At 44.0% G+C, this 12120-nt stretch overlaps 1 protein-coding gene across 2 annotated transcripts in view; it reads left to right on the top strand.

Moving 5' to 3' along the window:
- The window catches only part of IQGAP2 (IQ motif containing GTPase activating protein 2), a 287444-nt gene that overhangs the window by 62386 nt on the left and 212938 nt on the right, over positions 1 to 12120 (top strand). The gene's annotated exons all lie outside the window — the stretch shown is intronic.

Raw genomic sequence — 12120 nt, 5'->3', positions numbered from 1 at the left:
CTGAGAGAGAGTGATTTTGGAAAGTGATGCCCAAATTCAGTTGCCTCCTGCATCAGGATCACAAGGGCACCTGTGCAAATATAGGTTTCTGAGGTTTACTCTAGACCCTACAAATCCATCTCTGGGAAGTGGGGCCCTGGGGTCTGTATTTTAACAAATGGTTCAGATAAATGTTTACACACATTAAGTTGGAGAATCACTCTCTCAAGAGAGAAGAGACCAGCATCTATGACTGGTGCTGTCTCAGCAACTCTGGCTTTCCCACCCCAGCTCAGATGAACACCGATACCCCTTGCTGTGTGACCAGAGGGGGAGGGGCCAGGGTATTGAGGGTGTTCTCTGCTGCAGTGAGAAGGATGGAAGAATGAAAGCGGCTGCAGTAGGAAAAGTGCTAGTACATCAGCCAGAGTTGGATAATAAGCCTGGGCAATTTTTAGACCTTTGGTGGGCTTTTGAGTTTTCCTCCTGGAGCCAGTGTGTTTATGTGAATTTTTCCAACAAGATGAAAGGAAATGAATAGGGCATCTGGGCTCAGGGATAGGCATGTTGGCTCTGAGAAAGTCACAGAAACAGGAACCTCAGGGTGTTAATATGTGAGCGTCACTGACATTGAATGGCATGGAGGCCCCAACTTGATAAGGAATCTCATGAGGCCAGGATGGGTAAGATGGAGTGGGGCAGTAGGGAAAGTCAAGGAACTGCCTATGATGAGAATGAAGGGAAGGACTTGTCAGAATAAGAAGCAGGGAAGTGTGGGGATCCCAGGATGGCTCAGCGGTTGAGCTTCTGCCTTCAGCCCAGGGCATGGTCCCGAGGTCCTGAGATCCAGTCCCACATCGGGCTTCCTGTGTGGAGCCTGCTTCTCCCTCTGCCTGTGTCTCTGCCTCTCTCTCTCTCTCTGTGTGTGTGTGTGTGTCTCTCATGAATAAATAAATAAAATTTAAAAAAGAAGAAGTAGAGAAGTGGGTAAATGGAAAGCTACAGAGATTTAGAAGCCTCATTTTAAAGGTAGAATATTCTGGGGCATGATAAGGTCCAGTGTGGCTGAAGTTGAATGGAAGGGAAACCTTTGGATGAAGAAGGAGGAGGTCTTCAAACTGTGCTTTGGGTGTTCCCAGGGTCCTCCACCTTCTTGAAGACTCCAAGCAGAGGTGAGCATGGGAGGAACACAGTGATTGTGGCAAAAAAGGCAAAGTCCTGGATGTCAGGAGAAGAGTGGTAAGGTTAGGAAGGTTGGGAAGTAAAACAGAAATGAGGTGGAGGGAGAGGTCTTGGAACAGAGGTGATAGGACATGGCCCCGGGAGAAAGTAAGCTCAACTGGAAGGGCGATAATTGACCCTGTCTTCCCTGGTCCTGTGAGTTAAGGAAATTTAGGGAGCAGCCATCCTGGCTTTATGGGAAGTAATATTATGAATTGACTTAATTGCCATTAAGTCAAGCAGATGGGGAAAGTGTAGACAATAAGTTGAGAATATAGGAGTATTACATTTTTAAAACAAATCAAGAGTTCCAGAGGCGCGTCAGAAGGAATTAGTAGATTTGGGGTGCATAGAAGAGGACTGTCTGGTAGGTAGGACTCCGTGAAACAGATGAACGTATCCAAGAGTGCTCTGGGTCAGCACTTCTGTCAGAGTTAAGTAGGAGGCTGAAACCACTGAAAAACAAGATTAGATTTATTTGACTTTGGGCAGACTCCTTAGTGATCTTCTGTTATTCATTTATTACTGTGATGTACACTTTAAGCAAGTGACTTTAAAACCTGGTGATGCCCAGAGTGAAACAGGTTTATACCATGACCCCAAATAGTTGTATGGTGATGTGTGCATGTGTCTAACTAAGCAACGGACCCTTACAAAGCAACGCTTAACCTTTAATCTCTACAACACACCCTGACATGTACTGTTCTAATTCATTTTCTCAGAAATGCTGGTCATGATCCATCGATTGGTGATGCATGCAGGGTTCCGTCTGCCGCCGGACAGATGTGCGTCTGCCTCCTTAAGCCTGCTGTGGTAACTCTAGGTGCTGTTTCCTGGGCATCTCCTGCACGAGGGATACTCGTTTTCTTTCCGTTGATCGTTCTCAGAGCTTATCGTGTATCAGGAGGAAGCCAGGAGGTCCTGTGGACGCGGGCATTCCCGCCGCAGCCTTCGCGGCCTCCACACCTCCTCAGCTCCCACCGCGGTCCACACTCGTCATCCCTTGGCGTCTCCTGGGGTTAACCAGTCCCTCCTGTCCTTTTCCCACTGCACTTACTAGAATTGACGGTAATTCTTTGCACACGTTGTCCTCTCCCAGACACCGAGGAGCATCCTGAGGCCACCGTCTTCCTCTCAGTGACCTGGTGCTCACCCCGGGCCGGCAGGGGACAGGTGTCAGGGGGGTTTGGCTGAGCAAGGGATGCAGTGATCTCACGTCCCGCTCGGGCTTTCTTGTCTGGGGTGGTTTAGCCTGGAGGGGCCGTGACGGCTGCCAGGCCTCTCTACGGAATAGTCCTTGAGGCTAATGGTGATGTTCACTGCTCAACTGTGTGAGTCCCTTTGGGGAACGCAGACCAGCTGATGGCCTTGGCATTTGATTGTGGAAATGATTGTAGTCATGTTCCACGTGTACTCTGTTGCCCAGGAGCCTCCGCGCTGCCCTGTCGTGCTTCTCCCAGTTTTGACAACGTAGGACTGGGTACTGCTCCCCTTTCCATTTTAGCGGGGTGCTTGTCTGGTGGATGCTCTGTGTTCATGGCCTAATGGAACAGGAATTTTAAAGGACCCCTGTGCACATAGAGCCACCCACCCCTGGCTGTGCTGTTTGCACAAAGTAGAAATTGGCTTTCGGTGGATCAGAACTGCCTATGGGCTAACACATACCAACAAGGCAGATTCGAGGATGGAGTAGCAAAAGGCTCAGCAAACGTAAATGGTAAGTGGGGATACACAGAAGTCCAGCGGCTGAGTCAATGAAATAAATTCATTAATGTGGTGTAGGCCTGTGTGTGTTTGAGACACTGAAAGATGAAAACAGTAGGTGGAGTATTGTTTTCTTGTTCCTGGTATGCCCCCCAGGCTGACTGTAAACAGAACAGAAGGAAAGTAGTCAGGCTTAGCTGGGGATGGTTGGCGGGGGGGGGGGGGGGGGGGGGGGGTGCAGGCAGGAGTGACATCATTTGTACTAGTCACATGAACAAATCAACAGAAAAAAGTACAGGTGGTTTTATTTTTTTTTTTTTAATTTTTTTTCAGGTAGTTTTAATAAATTTTACTTAATCCAGTATATCCAAATTAGAGTTACAGTATATAATCGCTGTATAAAACTACTGAGATAAGTAACTGTCTTTTCTCCCCCGGCACAACTCAACACAGATTAGTTGCACTTGAAGTGTTAAATAGCCACAAGGACTGGCAGCTATCACACAGGTCAGGGCAGGTCCCACATGCCCGATGCTTTAGTCTGTGGGGGCCTCCACGGAACTTCTGAGCACGGCAAACAAAGATGAGAAAGGGCACAGAGATAGATGTGTTTTGTGTACGCTGGAAGCAAGGTAAAGCTTTAAAGAGAGTAGAAACGAAGAATTCACCAATGAGGTGAATTTGGCTTTTTTCTCTCTGTTTCCTTCCCGCAGTCCTATTTAGAACAGAAATTGTCAGGATTCTTGCAGAAATAGTGACAGGCAGTGCATTCTCCTTTGCTGATTTTAGCTCTACATGCACCTGACTCCCCCTTTCCAGGGCGGAGCAGGTAATACCACTGCATCTTTGCAGGAGGCTTGTGATGGAGGGATGGGGATTCCAGCCACTTCCTCCTCTGCTTCTGGTGGTTTCTTGCTTTGCTTATGAAGCTCAGTAACCAAAATAGGCGCTGAGAAGGTAGTGATTGGGAAGCCACCTGCTGACCCGCAGCCTCTGTGGGCATCACATCCGTGTCGCTTTTGTCCTTTGCTCTTAGTAATAAAGGACTTAATGATGAACTATGATGAAATTGGCCATCGTATTTTGAGACTTATTGGAGTTAAGACCTGTCCATAGTGCTTAATTTTTACAAGGGTGGTGATGGCAAGAGAGGAGGGGGGTAGGACAGACATAGGAAGGAAGTCAGGCCAACATCAACATCTTAATACCCAGGGCTAAAGACCAAGTCTCTGCTGTTCTATAAAGGCCGAGAAGGATGCTCCTTCTACTTAGGCAGACATTTTCTAAATTTCATTCACAAGACAGTTCCTTGTGTACAGTTTCAGAAATAATAGGAAATACAGCCTTTTTGTTATCAGAGCTGTATTATCCAAATAAAATTAGCAAGTTCACTGTTCTGATTTGGCCTTGACTGAAAGTCAGGTGCCGAGGTGACATGCAGATTTTGTTGTCCTCACTGTACGAACTGTATAGTTGATTTCTTTTCCCTAGTCCTGGCTCTGTTCGTTTTTGAGCGACCTTGGGCAAAGTGCAATCTCAGCATCTCAGCCTCCTTATTTATGAGGTGGGTCCTGGAATGCCTTTCATACCTCCATCCATGACTTCACCCTGTGATAAGCAGGCTGAGAGTTGGGTAGTACATTGGTGTAAATTATAAAAAAGTTGAAACATGAGACAAAGTGCCTCTTAAACTCCATTGTTTATTACAAAAACATTTTCAGTGGTAGGAACAGCTGTGAATTGGGCATCCCACCTTAATTAGAGTCAAAGAATGTGTGCCTTCAGCTGCTTTTTATTGATTCTGTTTGCACATTTACTTCCTGTCTGGCATAAATAGAGGTGGAGTAGGTTTATGCAGGGAAGAATGAGCACATCCAAACAACCTAGAAGTGGAATCTTCTTTCTGTAAACAGTATTTTCAGTGCCAGAGACAGGCCCTTCTTTTATGGCTTGAAGAGAGGAGGAAATTGCTTTTTCAGCCTAGAAAGACACACATCGGTTAGTGGTACCTTTTCATAGTAGAGCATTGATTGAGGAAAAACCCTGACCAGTGTTGGCATAGAAAATCCATCTTTTCAACATAATTCTTACCAGATAGGTAGGTCATCATCTCTTTCAGGAAGAAAAATAGAGTAGCTAAAAAGGGTTGACCACTTTGACCCACCACCTTGAGCGAGGCTGGAAGTTAGTCCCCGATGGTGAGAGCTGACCTGGACAGGAGTCTGTTGGATTTTTTTGAGTCAGGTGCACAGAATGCTGCAGATTTCCTCCTGGCCGTCTGGAGCACTACAGGACAACACGTTTTCTGAAAGAAATTTGAAATCCAGCTCATTAGGCTCACCTCAGTTCTGCTGCTTCCCTGAAGGTGGAACTGTGTACATCTGCCCTTCCTAGCTCTGTTCTTATTCATGTTGCTTTATGCTAGTCCTGATGCTCCTTCTCGCCATCCCTGCCCCCTCCCCATGCTGGTCAAGTAGAACTGGGAGGTGGGGTGGGGGCCTCCAGAAAGACAACACCTTGGCTGCTCAGGGAACTGCCAGGAGTTGCCACAGAATGGGCAAGAATGAAAGGTTTTCCATCCTCCTGGGAAACCTTCTATAATTATCCAAGTAGTAAGGGGCTGCAGTGTGTGTAGCAAGGAGAAGCCTGCCTAACTTTGGGGTATCGGGAGTGCAAGTTTTTTGAGGGTGGAGACGGTCTCATCCATCATATTTTTTCTCTTGCTCTGCAAGACATGTTTTCCAGCAGGTTCTTTTTAAAAGGTGTGGTAGCTAAAATGACTTTAGCATGGGTCCCAGATGTTCCATTGGATGGGTCCTGATTTAAAACCTAAATTTAAGTCCAGAAGAGAGAGCAAATCGAAACTTCAAAGGACCCAAAATAGAGCATGTAACTTCATGTGTTATAAAACTTATGGGGGTGCTTCACCCAGTGACAACATCATCTTTGGTGTATAGGAATAATCTAGTCCAGCTGTCATTACAGATGTGGGTGGGGCAGGTGGCTCTGAAAAGCCACTCAGCGGGGAGGGGTGTCTAGAATGCCAGCTGGCCTCAGTCCATCTTCTAGATGCTCTCCTTCCCAAACCTGAGCACCACATTCTCATTCCTTTCTGGGGTGTTTCCCTGTCTCATCGGTAGACCTCAGAATATGAGGGACTTCTCTATCTTGTAAAGCAGCGGCTAAACGCATCAGGCTTATCAGGTGTTTTTAATTCTTCAAGGTAGTCTCATCTCTGTTTTCTCTCTAGCATGGTAAGGGGTGCCAACAAGCAGAGGCAAGAAATTTGATTTTCAGAGCCCTGGCCAGAATCCAGTTCTGCAGATGCTGCTGCTTCCTCTGTAACTATCTTGAACCTTTCGATATGTCAAGATTTATTAAATAGCACACAGAGACACAACAAAACACTATTTGCCATAGCTTTGAAATACTTTTCCATTAGTGGTGCATTCTGATTGACCGTGGTGTGGTAAGAAAAGAATTTTTCTTTCCAACCTTTTAATTGTAATAGGGAATAAACAAATCTGAAATTTCCATTGTTGTTTTTTTTTTTTTAGTGAAAACTACATAGTTTCACATTTGCCTGGCTATTCTTCAAGCCTTAAGTGGAGTCCTATTGTGGTTTTTTTTTTTTTTTTAAATAGAAATCAGGGGATCCCTGGGTGGCGCAGCGGTTTAGCGCCTGCCTTTGGCCCAGGGCGCGATCCTGGAGACCCAGGATCGAATCCCACGTCAGGCTCCTGGTGCATGGAGCCTGCTTCTCCCTCTGCCTATGTCTCTGCCTCTCTCTCTCTCTGTGTGTGACTATCATAAATAAATAAAAATTAAAAAAAATAAAAAATAAAATAAAAATAGAAATCACTTTTCTGTGTAATACAAGCAGCGATTGGGGGTCAAAAGCCTGTTGATCATAGGAGGAGAGGTCAAAGTTGGGTGTCCACAGGTCTGGACAGGTCCCTCGGTGTCAGCCTGTCCTCCCTGTGGTGTTGCCTGTGCTTGGTGCCCTGGGCAAGGCTCCAGTGAGAAAACAGGTGTATGCTATCAGGCACAGCCTGTTCTCTGTTGCTTCTGGATGGGCAGTGGGAGTGGGAGTTGATCTTTTCCGATCATATTTTAGATATTTGACGTATTTAAAGTACATTTTAACCTTGAGTCTTAATGTTGAGTTTCTCACAGCCTAGTGGGAAGATTTTCAATGACTTCCTCAGGATATAGACTTTTTCTGGTTTTAATATTTGGCATGGTATTATATTTTTGTTGAAAATGTAGTCCTTAATGTTGAGATTCTACTCAAGATTCTTCCTTTTTCTCCTTGCAAAAATCCTATCCAGGCTAAATTATCTAGAGTCACTATGGTAACTTTGGAGAAATTGAAAAAGCATATTAATGTGAAGACCAATATGCTTGAATAGTAGATTGCATTTAAAATGTGGAGGAACAATTAGCTTTGGTGTGAAGGTATGTAGCTGAATCTTTATGGAAAAAGGTGATAAGGACTAAAAATACAAAGGATTTATAGCTTGAATAGCTTTTCCTGAAAATTTTAGCCATCTTTTTTGTTTATAATGATTTTAGCATCTTTTATTCTGCATTTTGGAGTCTCCTTGCTCCTCTGGCCATCTTTTGCATAAAACAAATCTTGATTGGTTACAGCCTAGAATAGTATTGGCTTAAATTCTGCTCCAGTCTTTAAGACGTTGATTTAAAAATTCTTCCCGATTTATTTCCCTCTCCCCTCCACATATGATTTTACCCAAAGAAGATTAGCTTATAATTTTAGTTATAATTCATGCTTATATTAATATACTGCTTTATGTTGAAATGAACTCATATTTTCTCCTGAAACACAAACTTTACCAGTTTCAGCTTCTCTGACACAATTATGAGCATGATAAGTGTATCTGTTTGACTTTGAATAAGTATTGCTGAACACTTATCAATTAATTGGGATGAATTTTCCTAAACATTCTCATGGATCCTTTGCCAACTATCTGGAATTTTGATGTATTATTGGTCTTGGCAGCACAAAAGAGTATCAAATTCTTAAAAAAAAAAAAAAAAAAAAGTTACTCCCTTAGTGTAATGAGTGACACTAAGCGTCAAAAGTGACAACCATTTAAAAGAAGCTGATGACATATTTTAATATTATATAAAAGATGTCTAATTTTAAGCTTTCTCCCCCCCCCAAAATTACTCTTTTGTCCCTATAGCCACCATTACAAGCACAGTTACAATAGATAAGCTGTTCCCACTCTTTTTTTTTTTTTAAAGATTTTATTTACTTATTCATGAGAGACACCGGGAGAGAGGCAGAGACATAGGCAGAGAGAGAAGCAGGCTCCATGCAGGGAGCCTGATGTGGGACTCGATCCCAAGACTCCAGGACCACTCCCTGGGCCGAAGGCAGGCACTAAACCGCTGAGCCATCCAGGGATCCCTTCTTTTTTTTTTTTTTTTTTTTTTTTTTTTTAAGATTTTGTTTATTCATGAGAGACACAGAGAGAGGCAGAGACACAAGCAGAGGGGGAAGCAGGCTCCTCGCAGGGAGGCCGATGCGGGACTCTATCCCAGGAGCCCCGGGGTCACACCCTGGGCCAAAGGCTGGAAAATATGGTCATTATTCTGAGTATCATTGTCATCCAAAACCTAGGGTACTGTTTACTGAAGAAGGGGACAAATGGGTGTTGGCTAGGCAATTAGCAGCTGTACCTCATCCTTGCTGTGCCACCTCACACCAGGCCAGATGCAGGGGACTTTGCAGTAAGCAACCCACATGGGCCACCCTTGTAGATCTCACAACAAACAATTGACCAGGTTATTTCAACGAATGGAAGGTTGAGGGTGCTAAGTTAGTGTATGACAGGGAGACCTAGTCAGAAGACTAATGAGAATACTAAGTTTTCATTGACCGTATGTGTTTATAAATCAAACTACTAGTTTGGTGGCTTACAAATCATGACGGGTAAGGTCAGGTACATACTACATGTGTTGTTCATTTAACTGAGAAAGATATTAGCCAGTAAGATACACATTAAAAACCAACTGATGTGAATAGCTAATCTGCCTCACAACTGGCTTCCTTACAAGGGAAAAGTGAGTCTGGTTATTTGTATGTAATAATTGGTAGTTGTAAGGAGCCGTATGGTTCACTGTATTCCTCAGAGAACCTTGTGAAGTAATACAACTGATTCTTTAATTGTTTTATGTTCTTACAAGAAAAGAGAGATCATTTCTCTGACACTAGTCCAGCCTTCTGGTCTCAGTCAAATATGTCCATTGAAATAGCAATCAGCTGGATATATAGACACAAGAATTATCTTTTTCTATCCCTGAGTGTTCACCTTTGCTTAGTGGCTGAGCTGTAGAGGAAGCCTAACATTTGCCCTCAGAGGTGTTAGGAAGGTAGAGTGAGAATTTGAGGAAAATGTGTATCAGTGATGAGAAGAGAGTTGACAATCAGTTCCGAAGTTGTACTGTGTATCTTTTAGGTAAAATTTTATTTAAATAGTTTTTTTTATTAATTCTAAATTATCAATTTGAGTGTGTAGTTGACCAAGTGATGACTCCGAAAGATATTAAGTCCTAATTCCTGGAACCTATAAATGTTACCTTATTCAGAAAAAAGATCTTTGCAGATGTGATTACAGATCTTGAGATGGGAGTGTCCTGGATTATCTGGGACAGCCCGAAGCGCAATCACAAGTGTCTTGTAAGAGGAAAACAGGAAAGATAGCCATATACAGAGGAGGGAACTCAGGTGATGTGGTCATAATAGGCTTAGTACTCACAGTTCCTTACTTTTAGGAATTAAATTTCTTGGCTTGAGGCTCTTATTTCAGGGTTGTTTGCTGTGTTTGTGGGCTGGGAATGGGGAGCGCCTGGAATGAGAATAGAGGGCACATTTTGTCAGATGTTGTGTTCTCTCCCTGTCCTGGAGAGGGGCTGCATGGTGAAACCCCCCTTAAGAACAGAAAACTCAAAGCTGAACTGAAACATTGATGTAGAAAACACATGTGTCTGGAGCTTTCAAAATTCAAAATGATGGACCCATCCTGGGAAGTCCTGAAGCTGTAATAGGAAAAGCTGGAAAGGAGTTACGGGCTCTTTGGAGTTGCCAGAAGGCAGGAGCTTGGCCTTACTTCTGTGGGTTACTGTTCTCTAGCCGGGTGACCTTGAATGATTATGAGCCTCTTATCAGTGGTTTCCTGACTGAAGGGGGAATAATACCCATGTCATGGCAGTTGTGGGACTAGTAGTAGCAGTGGATCTAGAAACTGTTTTAGCAGTTTGCACAGTTTCCTTGGAGACTGGGTATCTAATGCTTGTCAGTTCCTAATCCCCACTTAAATTATTATAAATGTGAGGTGAAAAGAAGGATAAATTCTTGTTAGTAAATAATTAGTGTCCTATTCAGCATCAGATTATCCATGACACTTGTTTTTTGTGTCTGTTAATCCCAGCTAAGGTCAAACCTTTATTCTTGTCTAGACTTAAGTATTCTGTTTAAGAACTACTAATTAATAATCTCAGGGGGAAAAAATCTAAAATATACACCTATCTTTTAACATTGGTCTAAGGTAGTAGGGTAGACTGTAACTTGATAATTGCTCTACAAAGGATTCTCTGATTCTGAATAATTAAAGATCTGTTTTCTGGAATAAAATTCTTCTGGTCTGAAAATATCCCAATTTAGGGAAGGGAAAGAGAAGCTGAGATTCAGTAATTCAGCTTTTTGGAATCCGTCCTGTTTGTATAAGCCGTTTTTGGGAACAGTGTGACAAGGTTCTGCTTTGGTAAGGGGGGCGTGAAGGTGCAAGGTACGGGTTGCCTGAGAGGAAGAGGTGGTAGGCTTGCCCTTTCCCTGTAATCCTGTAATGCCAGACTAATCTGCAGCCTCTATTAGTAACATTACCCATCTGCTAGCTTCAAAACCGGAGGCAAAAATCTTTGCTTCCAGATTCTCTAGGTGTGTGGGCTAGGGAAGGGACAGACAAAGCTAGTAAATACCGCATACCGTGAAAGGCCAAGCACCCAGCTAGGTTTTTATTTCCATTGTTACAGCCAGTCCCCCAGCAGTCCTGCAATGTTGGCGGTGTCACTTCACACTCCAGTTAGGAAACCAGTGATAAGAGATTCTGTGATCTTTCAAGGTCACATGACTGGAAGAGTGTGGGAAAAAGACTGTTGGATGTGACATCAGGCTCCCATCCTAGCTCTTCCACTGTGTCCTAAACACCTCTTCAGCTTGGGCCTGATACCGCTTTGTTCCTCCCAACCCCCTACCCTGCCTCTTAGTGGCAGACTGGCAAGAAACCTACATTTTAAGTTGGGTAAGCTGTTGTTGACCAGGTATGCCTGGCGTTCATTCCAAACAGAACATGCGTCCTTGCAGGGAATCGTACCTACTTCTGTGTTTCCTGATTTCAACCATACAGTTTTTGTCATGTAGACTTTGCGCCTTTGTTTTCTGACCCTGTCAGAACATGAGGCATCTTTTGCCAGTTAAGATGGCCTTTCATCTTTCTCTCTGACCTCTTTGAGACACCCTTGCTGCTGAAAAGAATAAATACTCTGTCTGGATGAAATTGGGTTGAGCTCATTGCAGGTTGAATTAAGCTATTGTTTTTATGAGGGTTATTTCTGACTCCTGTCTCTCATTTCCCTCATCGCCCCCACTCCCATTCACACACGCAGTCCATGTATACGCCTCACATACACACATGACACAGGTCACCACCCATCTTCAAAATGAGTCACTTCAGAATGTGACTTTATTAACCTGGCTGCAAGGAAATTTCTTACCTCTTCACATATGTTTGGAGGAAGCTCTCTTGGCAGCCCACCTTGCTCTTTGAAATGTACGCCTCAAACTTGAGTGTGCTGGTTGGAACTAACAACCCACTTTGGGCAGTGTTGTTCACAGAAATGTAAATTGCCTTGTACCCATTCTCATTCTTTCAGAATTCCCAGGAAGAAGGTAGGTTTCTGGTCAGCATTGTTAAAGAAATAACCTTTCTGGCAGCCCGGGTGGCTCAGTGGTTTAGCGCCCACCTTCAGCCCAGGACCTGATCCTAGAGTCCTGGGATCGAGTCCCACGTCAGGCTCCCTGCACGGAACGGAGCCTGCTTCTCCCTCTGCCTGTGTCTCTACCTCTCTCTCTCTCTCTCTCTCTCTCTCTCTATCTCTCTCTCTCTGTGTCTCTCATGAATAAGTGAG

The sequence above is a fragment of the Canis lupus genome, chromosome 3 (assembly GCF_011100685.1).
Source record: "Canis lupus familiaris isolate Mischka breed German Shepherd chromosome 3, alternate assembly UU_Cfam_GSD_1.0, whole genome shotgun sequence".
NCBI classification, from domain to species: domain Eukaryota; kingdom Metazoa; phylum Chordata; class Mammalia; order Carnivora; family Canidae; genus Canis; species Canis lupus.
The sequence above is the reverse complement of the archived record's forward strand: the minus strand, read 5'-3'. Positions and strand labels throughout refer to the sequence as shown.